The following is an 8466-nucleotide window of genomic DNA, read 5'->3' as shown; positions in this document are numbered from 1 at the left end:
CTTCATTCTGTATTTATCTTAGTTCAGCCTCTTAAGGCCCACTGTTGTGTTTGCAATAGCCAGGTGGGACAATGGTGGGTGTTGGAGGTAGATGAGAAAGTGTGGACATTTCTGTTGTTTGGGGTAGAAAATTTCAGTGTAATTATTTTGTTTGTGTCCTTGTGGGACTTGCCATTTGTTTGTTTGGCAATCATGATATATGGTCATGGGAAATTGAGTCCCTGAGTTCAGTAGAGTGAGGCAGAACTGAAGTTTTTTCCCATGATGGAATTTCTCTTTAAGATGTCGTCTTTGGCAGGACTTCAAACCTCATCTCAGAAATGGCTGGAGGAATAGGAGCTGTGTGAAGTGGGAGCAAATGTAACTAGTGATGTTTCTTCCTTCCCCTTTGTTTTGTTTTTCAAGTAAAGTTTAATTTAATACCAAGAGTACACCTCCAAAGGCCAAGTACAATGAAGGAACACATACCCTGCAAACTTCAACATCAGTCCTCTCTTGATGTAGGCCTGTTAAATGGAAGGGAGGTGAGATAAATTCCACTACTGGAAAAAGAATGCAGTGAGTCTCATTATGGCAATATCCTTATGCAATCTAGTTGCGAAATAAAAATGAATAGTGATTCAATAAGTTTAGCTTGGTTTGATGCCACGCCTTCAGGTCTGTACAGTCCTCAGTAAGATGACCTAGTGTATCAGCAGCCATTCAGTGAACACGCCATTGAGGAAAGCCACATTTGTTTCAGGCTCAGTCAAGTAATAGAGTCCCAAACTGAGTGGTTAAATATCTGTACTACTCGTACCAACCTCTCCCATTGAATTCTCTTATGATTAAGTCGGTTGTTAGCAAATAAATTTTCAGAGGCGAAACCAGCTCACTTGAGTTTTGACCCAGAAGTTCAACAACCACCACAAAATCCGCAGTCTTATCATGAAGACGGATAAGCACTCTGTTCAATGTTAAGAGAGATGCACATTCTATTTTTAATCTTATTGGGATTTTACAGCTTCAGTTTATGGTTTTAAATCTCTAGGTTTTTTAAGCCTTCAAACTGTTTAAAGACACAGAATGCAACAGACTTATTCCATTTCTTCCTGTTTTCTCTATTCAGAAACAATTCTCACATGTCAACCTCTTCTACAAATGGAGTATTTTGGAGGTGGTCACTTCCAGAATAGTCCAACACCATCAGGCCTCTGAAACAAGGAGAGGCGGAAGAGAGAAGTTAGCTGAAACACAACTTAATCTGGTAAGTTTTACAGTAACCATTTCATGTTGGACAGTGGAGAAGATGGCTTTTGTGTCTCACAACATCTGAGTCTTGGTGTGAAAAAGGAATATCTAACTGTCCCACTACAATGTTCTTGGAATAGGAATGTTGTGGAGGACGATTTGTTAAACTTGTTGGTCCAGGCACTCAGTTTAGTTAAGACATTCCAGATTCTCTTCCGTCTGTTGCAATTCACCTTTCATTTTTAGCTCACCTGGGTTGTTGGCTGTGTTACCCCTTGCTGCTCTCATGGGTGATGCTAGACAGTAAGACTTGTTTGAGGTACTGGGCCTGAGTAGTGAGTATACTCAGATATACACTCAAATATACTCATATACTCACATATATGTGCTCCTAGGTGGCTAGTGGCATTACTAGGACATCTTCCTGGCATCAGACTCTTGCTGTTGTTGCTTTAGTGTTTTGTCTGGTTACATCAAACCTGTGTACTTGCCTGCCAAAACTTTCCCATAGGCTTCCTCTGGCTTCCTTCTTAACTCATGTGCTTATCTCAAAAACCCTGAAGACTATCTCACTCAGTCAAGTTTTAGAGGAAGATATTATTCACTACTTTGTGTTTTTGTTTTGTCTTGTTTTGATATAGTTTTTGGCTCAGGGCTTACTCCAGGGATTACTCCTGACAGATTCTCAGGGGACCCATATGTGGTGCCAGAAATTGGGTCGGTGGCATTCAAGGCAAGTGCCCTCCCCTTTTTACTGTCCCTCCAGTCCTTTGACTGTCATGTTGAACCCGAGGTGTCCACTCCAGCTGGGCCTGACCCCAGTTCTCCCCTGGTGAACACAAGTGGAGTCTGCAGAGAGATGCCCACCCAGATTCACTGGACCCCCAGGGGGTTGTTATGTTTCTGGCTCAGATTCCCCCTCAATTCCTCTGCCAGGCACTAAAGTGACTCTACTTCTCATTTTAAGTAAATGCTCTTTCCATCGTGGGTTTCATTGAACTCATCTCAGACCCCTTCCATAATTCTTATTTTATTTGGGGGGTATAAAACCCCCTTTTTGCTTTATTTTAGTTCAGGTCAAATATCACCTCTCCCATCAGCAGTGAAGCACGTTCCACATTACGACAGTCCTCTTTGGACTCAGTCAACTTTTCCCATTAGAACTGAAGTCAAACGAGTTGAGTTCTGTGACTCCTTTGTTGACCTGTTGTCTCACCTCCAGCTGACTCTATAAACCCTCAAGGGTTGTCAATAGATTTTATTGAAAATGAAGTCTGTGCTACCCGTCTAGTTCTCAAGGATAGATGGGGAAGTTTGTGTCTAAGTGTGAGCAAAAAACAAAATGAAAAGATTCGGAGTAAAATATTTAAATAAGATTATCCTTTAATGTGCTGGTCCTCAATGTATGATATATAGAAGATAATAGAAAAGGCATGACCAACCTTTATCTAAACGTGCCTAGACGAGCACTGGAATGAGGGAGTTAGGATGTCAGATTTGAGGTTGTGCTTACTCTTAAGGATGTGCTCCTGGTGCATTGATTGTGTGAATCTACGAGGGATCTCCTTCTCTCTTGCATCCTCATGCCTCATTGGTATCCACTGAGTCTTACCAGGCCAGGTCTCTCCTGAGAAACCTTTAGGAGCTAGAAACTTATCTACAAAGCGAATCAAGTTGCTTCCTTATTTTCTTGCTCTAAGAGTAGAGCTGCCTTCGACAAATACAGATCACACAGCTGAAGCTGGCTTCAGAAAAATATTTAGTATTCTTTTTCTACAATAAATATGTCCCAAATTGCACAGGGCATGGTTATATGAAGAGAATGTTTAGTGTTGAACTAAAATTCAAATGTGATTATGTACCCGAGATTTATTTGCTAAATCTGCCACACCTACTGGGAGATTTTCTGGGGGTAACAATCTCATGACTGGGGGGGTGGGGGCTGTGGCAGATTTCACCTCTGTGATTATCACAAAGAGGGGTATTTTTTCATCAGCCCTGGGAAGCAGAATCTCCATAATGAACTTCTGGGTGGAGTCTCACACTTAACTGCAGTTTCTCATCTTCCAATTTCCAGCTCTCATTTTTACCAGATCAAGTAAACATTGCAAGCCAAAGTTTTCACAAAATATTGAACATTTCATCTGAATTTCTCAAGGCAGCCAAGTCTGCTTTAATGTTTTAAAATTGTGTGGATTTACTAATAACTACTTTCCAGAAGTGTGTTATTCTATAGAGTCAAATCAGGGCTGACCCAGACCTACTATGTTCCTTTCCTAAGTTCTTTCCACTCTAGTTTGAAATACACTGAATATGTAGCTAGTTAATAAAGCCCCCTCCCACACAGGCTGCTTTGCAGCAGCTGAAAAGGTGGTGATGGCCTTTTGGCTATAGAGGATTTAATTTAGAGAAAGAATATACTTTATTTTCTTTGAATCTCACCTTACTGAACCTTTTCTAGAACAAGAAAGGAGCATGTGTAAGTAGAGGGATCCAATTCAGCAACATCAGATACAAAGCTACATGCAGGGTAATTGAATATCCACAAGATGAATTATCTATGATAGGATAAGAGAAGGAATTTGTCAAAAGACAGTGTGGTAACAAAATCTAAGTAGGACAACCAATAATCAGGTATCTTCTCGCCAAGAATTAAAACCACTGCTTTCCCTAGGAAGAACAAAGTAACAGGCATAGTTCTAGGAAGAGAAAATACATCTTAGTTTTATAAGGGCTGTCTGGTCACTTATCTGAATGCCACAGACATTTGTAGTGGCAAGCAGAGGAGGAAGAGGCCAGAGATCTGCCCTAGTGTTAAAATTGCAAAATTTCAAGGTTTGCATGCAGGAGACCCTTTCAAATCTAGGGTTCTGGGAAAAAACAAAAAGAAGAAAAGAAACAAACCTTACTAAGATATTACATCCAACAGATATGCTGAAAATAACTCTGATGGTTTTAGTATTTTAAATTCTCTGGAGGAAGTTTGGGAAACCAACCATAATTTCCTTTTGTGTTTTTTCTTTATTGGCCACACCCAGCAGTGTTCAGGGGTTACTCCTGGCTCTACGCTCAGGAATTACTCCTGGCAGTGTTCAGGGGACCACATGGGATGCTGGGAATTGAACCTGGATATGCCACGTGCAAGGCAAATGTCCTACCCGCTGTGCTATTGCCCCAGCCCCCATACTTATTTATTTTCTGACTGAACAAATACAAGAAAGTTTGTTAAGCAGTGTAAGCTTTTAGTTTAAAACCTTTTATTTATTTCTGCTGTTGTTGTTCAGATTCCTTCTCTTAGAAACTTTCATTCTAGTAAAGAAAACATAAAGAGAGAAAATTAAAGCAAAACAAATGATATGTGGAGTGTAGGATAACACCGTTCTGTCCTTCCTGCATAACCTCAGAAATAGTTGATAGTTTATTGGACTGAGGAAAAGAGAAAAACACCTTAAGAGGTATCTTGCCCTTGAGCAGTCAGGAAGGGCTTTCTTATGTTGATTTGGCTACCTGACTGGGTGGAGTGTCAGCCCAGACTAGAAGGGAGCTGGAGAAGGAGAGAGCAGAGGGGCTGAAAGATGGACTACCGAGAGACTAGCAAGGGGAACATGTGCTTGAGAGAACCTAGGCCCTCCACAACATAAGTTCTTCTATGGGATAAACTTCCTTGTAATAAACTGCCACTAAGATCAACCGGCCTGGCCCTCGTCTCTTCCTTCATCTGCCCTTGGCCAACAGCTGTCCCGATGCAGGCTACACACAGCAACTCTAGGGCACCGAACGCGGGCGGTGAGATAGAGCCGTCCAGAGAGCCCGCGAACACATAACCTTCTGCGTGCATAGTTTTTTACAGTGGAGTAGTGGCTGAGGAAAATAAAATGAGGTGAGGAGGGCACAGTGTATAGGTGGAGAGTGTGTACTATTTATAATACAGTGAGTAGGGTCCTTGTGTAGAATGTGGCCAACCCAGATTCAGTATACTACCCTGGATGGTCCCTCAGCACCGTCAGGAGTGATCTCTGAGCTCAAAGCCAGGATTAAGCCCTGAGCACAGTTGCCTCTGAGATAATATTAGAATAATTTGAGCAGTTCAGACATGAGAACTAGAAGGAATTTAGGGGAGCTTCATGGGAAAGAAGAAAGGCTTGTGTAGCTGAGCAGGAATGGAACAAGAAAGGTACAGGGACAAGGAATGAAAGATGCCTACGTCCCGTACCCAGGTCCCAGGCGGTTATATGATGACAAGGCTGGACTTCCTCAAAGGATCATGGCCATGCAGGAGTTTAAGTAAAGTAAAAGTAAAGGCCCTCCCGTTGATCATCGATTTGCTCAAGCGGGCCCAGTAACGTCTCCATTGGAGACTGTGTTGTTACTGTGTCTGGCATATCGAATACTCTCGGTAGCTTGCTGGGCTCTCCGAGACGGGCGGAGGAATCGAACTCGGGTCGGCCATGTTGGCCGCTTGTAAGGCGAACGCCCTACCCCTGTGCTATCGCTCCGAGCAGGGAAGTTATGTGACCACGTTGTATTAAATTTGTGGAAATTGAGAGATCCCAGCTACACAGTCAGTTGTTGTATAGGTGCCTAGTGATGGTGCTTGGACCATAGTGGTAGGAGCAGTGGAGAGAAGTGGCAAAATCCGGGACACCGTTTTGAGAGTCAGTTGAACGCATTGGTCAATTGGTTGTGAGTTCTGAAAAACAGGCCGGTTTGCAAAATGCCTTCAAATCTTTGCAAAATATAAAACAAAACAAATCTTGATCAGTGGAGGTAACAAATAGGAGGTTGGTAAGCATGCTGTGTAGAGATTTGGGGTGAGCTTTCACCTTATTAAGTTTAGAATGCCTGGCTAAGACAGCGGAATCATGAGAAGTCACGCCAGCGATGCTGTCAAGACTCAAGATAGGAATTTGGGAATCATCAGCAAATAAATAGAGTCTAAGCCATCAGATTAGTTAAATCAGCCAGGAGTTCAGGTAAGTGGAAAAGAAGCATGGAAAGGATCAAGCCAGCCTTGTAGTGGCTAAAAAAGCCAGCATTGCCTTTTCACGAAGATAGCGCCAAAAGCCAAGAAGGAAGCCCCTGGCCTCCCTCAAAGCTGAAGCCAAAGCCAAAGCTCTGAAGGCCAAAAAGCCAGTGCTGAATGGCATCCACAGCCACAAAAAGAAAAAGATTTGCATGCCACCAACTTCCAAAGACCCAAAACGCTGTGGCTGAGAAGGCAGCCCAAATACCCTTGGAAGAGCTCCCGCTGGAGAAACGAGCTTAACCATTATGTCATCAAGTTCCCTCTGACCACTGAGTCAGCCATGAGGAAGAGAGAAAATAATAACACACTTGTCTTCATTGTGGACGTCAAGGCCAACCAGATTCAACAGGCTGTGAAGAAGCTCTGTGACATCGATGTGGCCAAGTTCAGCACCCTGATTAGGCCTGAGGGAGAGAAAAAGGCATCTGTTCAATTGGCTCCTGTCTAGGATGCCTTGGATGTTCCCAACAAAATTGTGATCACCTAAGCTAGCCAATCCTAAATGCAATTTTTTTCACCATAGCAGCACTGTAGAAGCACTGTCCTCCTGTTGTTCATCGATTTGCTTGAGTGGGTCCAGCAACGATATGTTATTTCCAACGTTCTCTCTTCCAAAATCTGACATGACATTTCACTGGTAAAGAAGCGAACAGCACCCGTCCCAGGCAAGGTCAAATCTGAACACCTGAAGATTCTGCCGTCAGCACTCATCAATACACTGGCTCGCCTCTTCACATGCTACCTCTCTGAATGCAAGGTTCCATCCTCATGGAAAACCAGGACTGTTTTACTGTACAAGAAGGGAGAGATCCATGACATTGGCAACTATCACCCAATCTGCCTGTTGTCCATCGTCTACAAGCTGTTCACTGGAGTCATCTGAATAGGATTGGCAGATCACTAGATGAAGGACAACCATGCAAGCAAGCTGAGTTCCAAAAAGAATTCAGCATGATCGACCATATCCACATGATAACCAAGCTCACTGAGATTTCTCGGGAGTTCAAGATGCCGCTCTGCTTAACGTTAATTGATTTAAAGAGGGCCTTTGATTCTGTTGAGACTGAAGTGGTGATCCTAGCCCTAGCCAAACAGGGCGTTCAAACTCAGTACGTCAGGATCCTCCATGAGCTGTATTACGGATTCACCACCAGGATCTCACCATTCTTGAGGGATTCGAGACCATAAATATACTTGTATTTGAAATATATATTTCATTTCATTTTTTCATTTCATCATCCTGTTAATCGTCGATTGCCTCGAGCAGGCCCCAGTAACGTCTCTTTCATCCTAGCCCTGAGATTATATTCACGGTTTTTTAGGAGAATGAGACCCATCATTGTTACTGGTATTTGGCATATTTGGTAGGCCACGGGGAGTTTGCCAGACTCTGCCCTGTGGGCAGGCTACATTTGATAGCCTGCAAGTTTGTCCAAAGTAGGAATGAGATAATAAGATGTCATAAAAAGATGTCCTGATAAGATGTTCCGGGAGCTGGATTTTATAGTCTCTGAGTCTTGGCCACTGATGGGATTACACGGCGCCAGGGGGCCAGGTGGTGGGTGTGACCCCCGCCTACTGGAATTTGGAGGATCTGGGTGGAAGATGCTCGACTCCAATTCGAGTAGGCTTGGAGGTCTCGGCCCCGGAACCCGCGTGGCTTTGTCCCTCTGCCAGTACCTTCATGTGTGCGGAGAGTGGTCTCAGCATGGTGGTGGCTGGTCCTGGAGGTCTTCGGCTGCTGGAGCCCTGGTCGGGGCGGGGAGGAAAGCTCAACCCGCTCCCCTCCAAGGGACTCCGGGAAGGAACACCCAGGCACGGGGGCAGAGACTGCACTGTTCTCGTCCGGGATCTGGATTTTATAGTCTCTGAGTCTTGGCCGCTGATGGTATTACACGGCGCCGTGTAAATATATATATTATGAAGAATTATAGTGTTATGGAACATTCTATCAGGGTCAAAAAATAGAGTGAGCTCTAAGAAGGCTATAAATCTACTTTTATAAGATTGCCATTTAACCAGGATCAACTGATTAATTGGTTCTTGTAGCATCCTTTGTAAAGCATTTTGAGCTTTGTTCGGTGCATAATAATACTGAATTAGTAATCAAGTTTGGTCATCTAGCAACTTTTTTTTGCCTTTTTGGTGTTTGGGCCACATCCACCTGTGCTTACGGTTTAATTATGGCTCTGAGCTCAGAGCTCACTCCT

The 8466-nt window shown here is 43.5% G+C and overlaps 1 pseudogene; it reads left to right on the top strand.

Moving 5' to 3' along the window:
• Positions 1 to 452: 452 nt before the first annotated feature.
• LOC130016738 (60S ribosomal protein L23a-like) lies at positions 453 to 6743 on the top strand (annotated as a pseudogene).
• The last annotated feature ends 1723 nt before the right edge of the window (positions 6744 to 8466 follow it).

This window comes from Sorex fumeus, unplaced genomic scaffold, assembly GCF_029834395.1.
Source record: "Sorex fumeus unplaced genomic scaffold, SorFum_2.1 ptg000166l, whole genome shotgun sequence".
Lineage (NCBI taxonomy): Eukaryota > Metazoa > Chordata > Mammalia > Eulipotyphla > Soricidae > Sorex > Sorex fumeus.
This window is presented reverse-complemented; position numbering and strand designations above follow the sequence as displayed.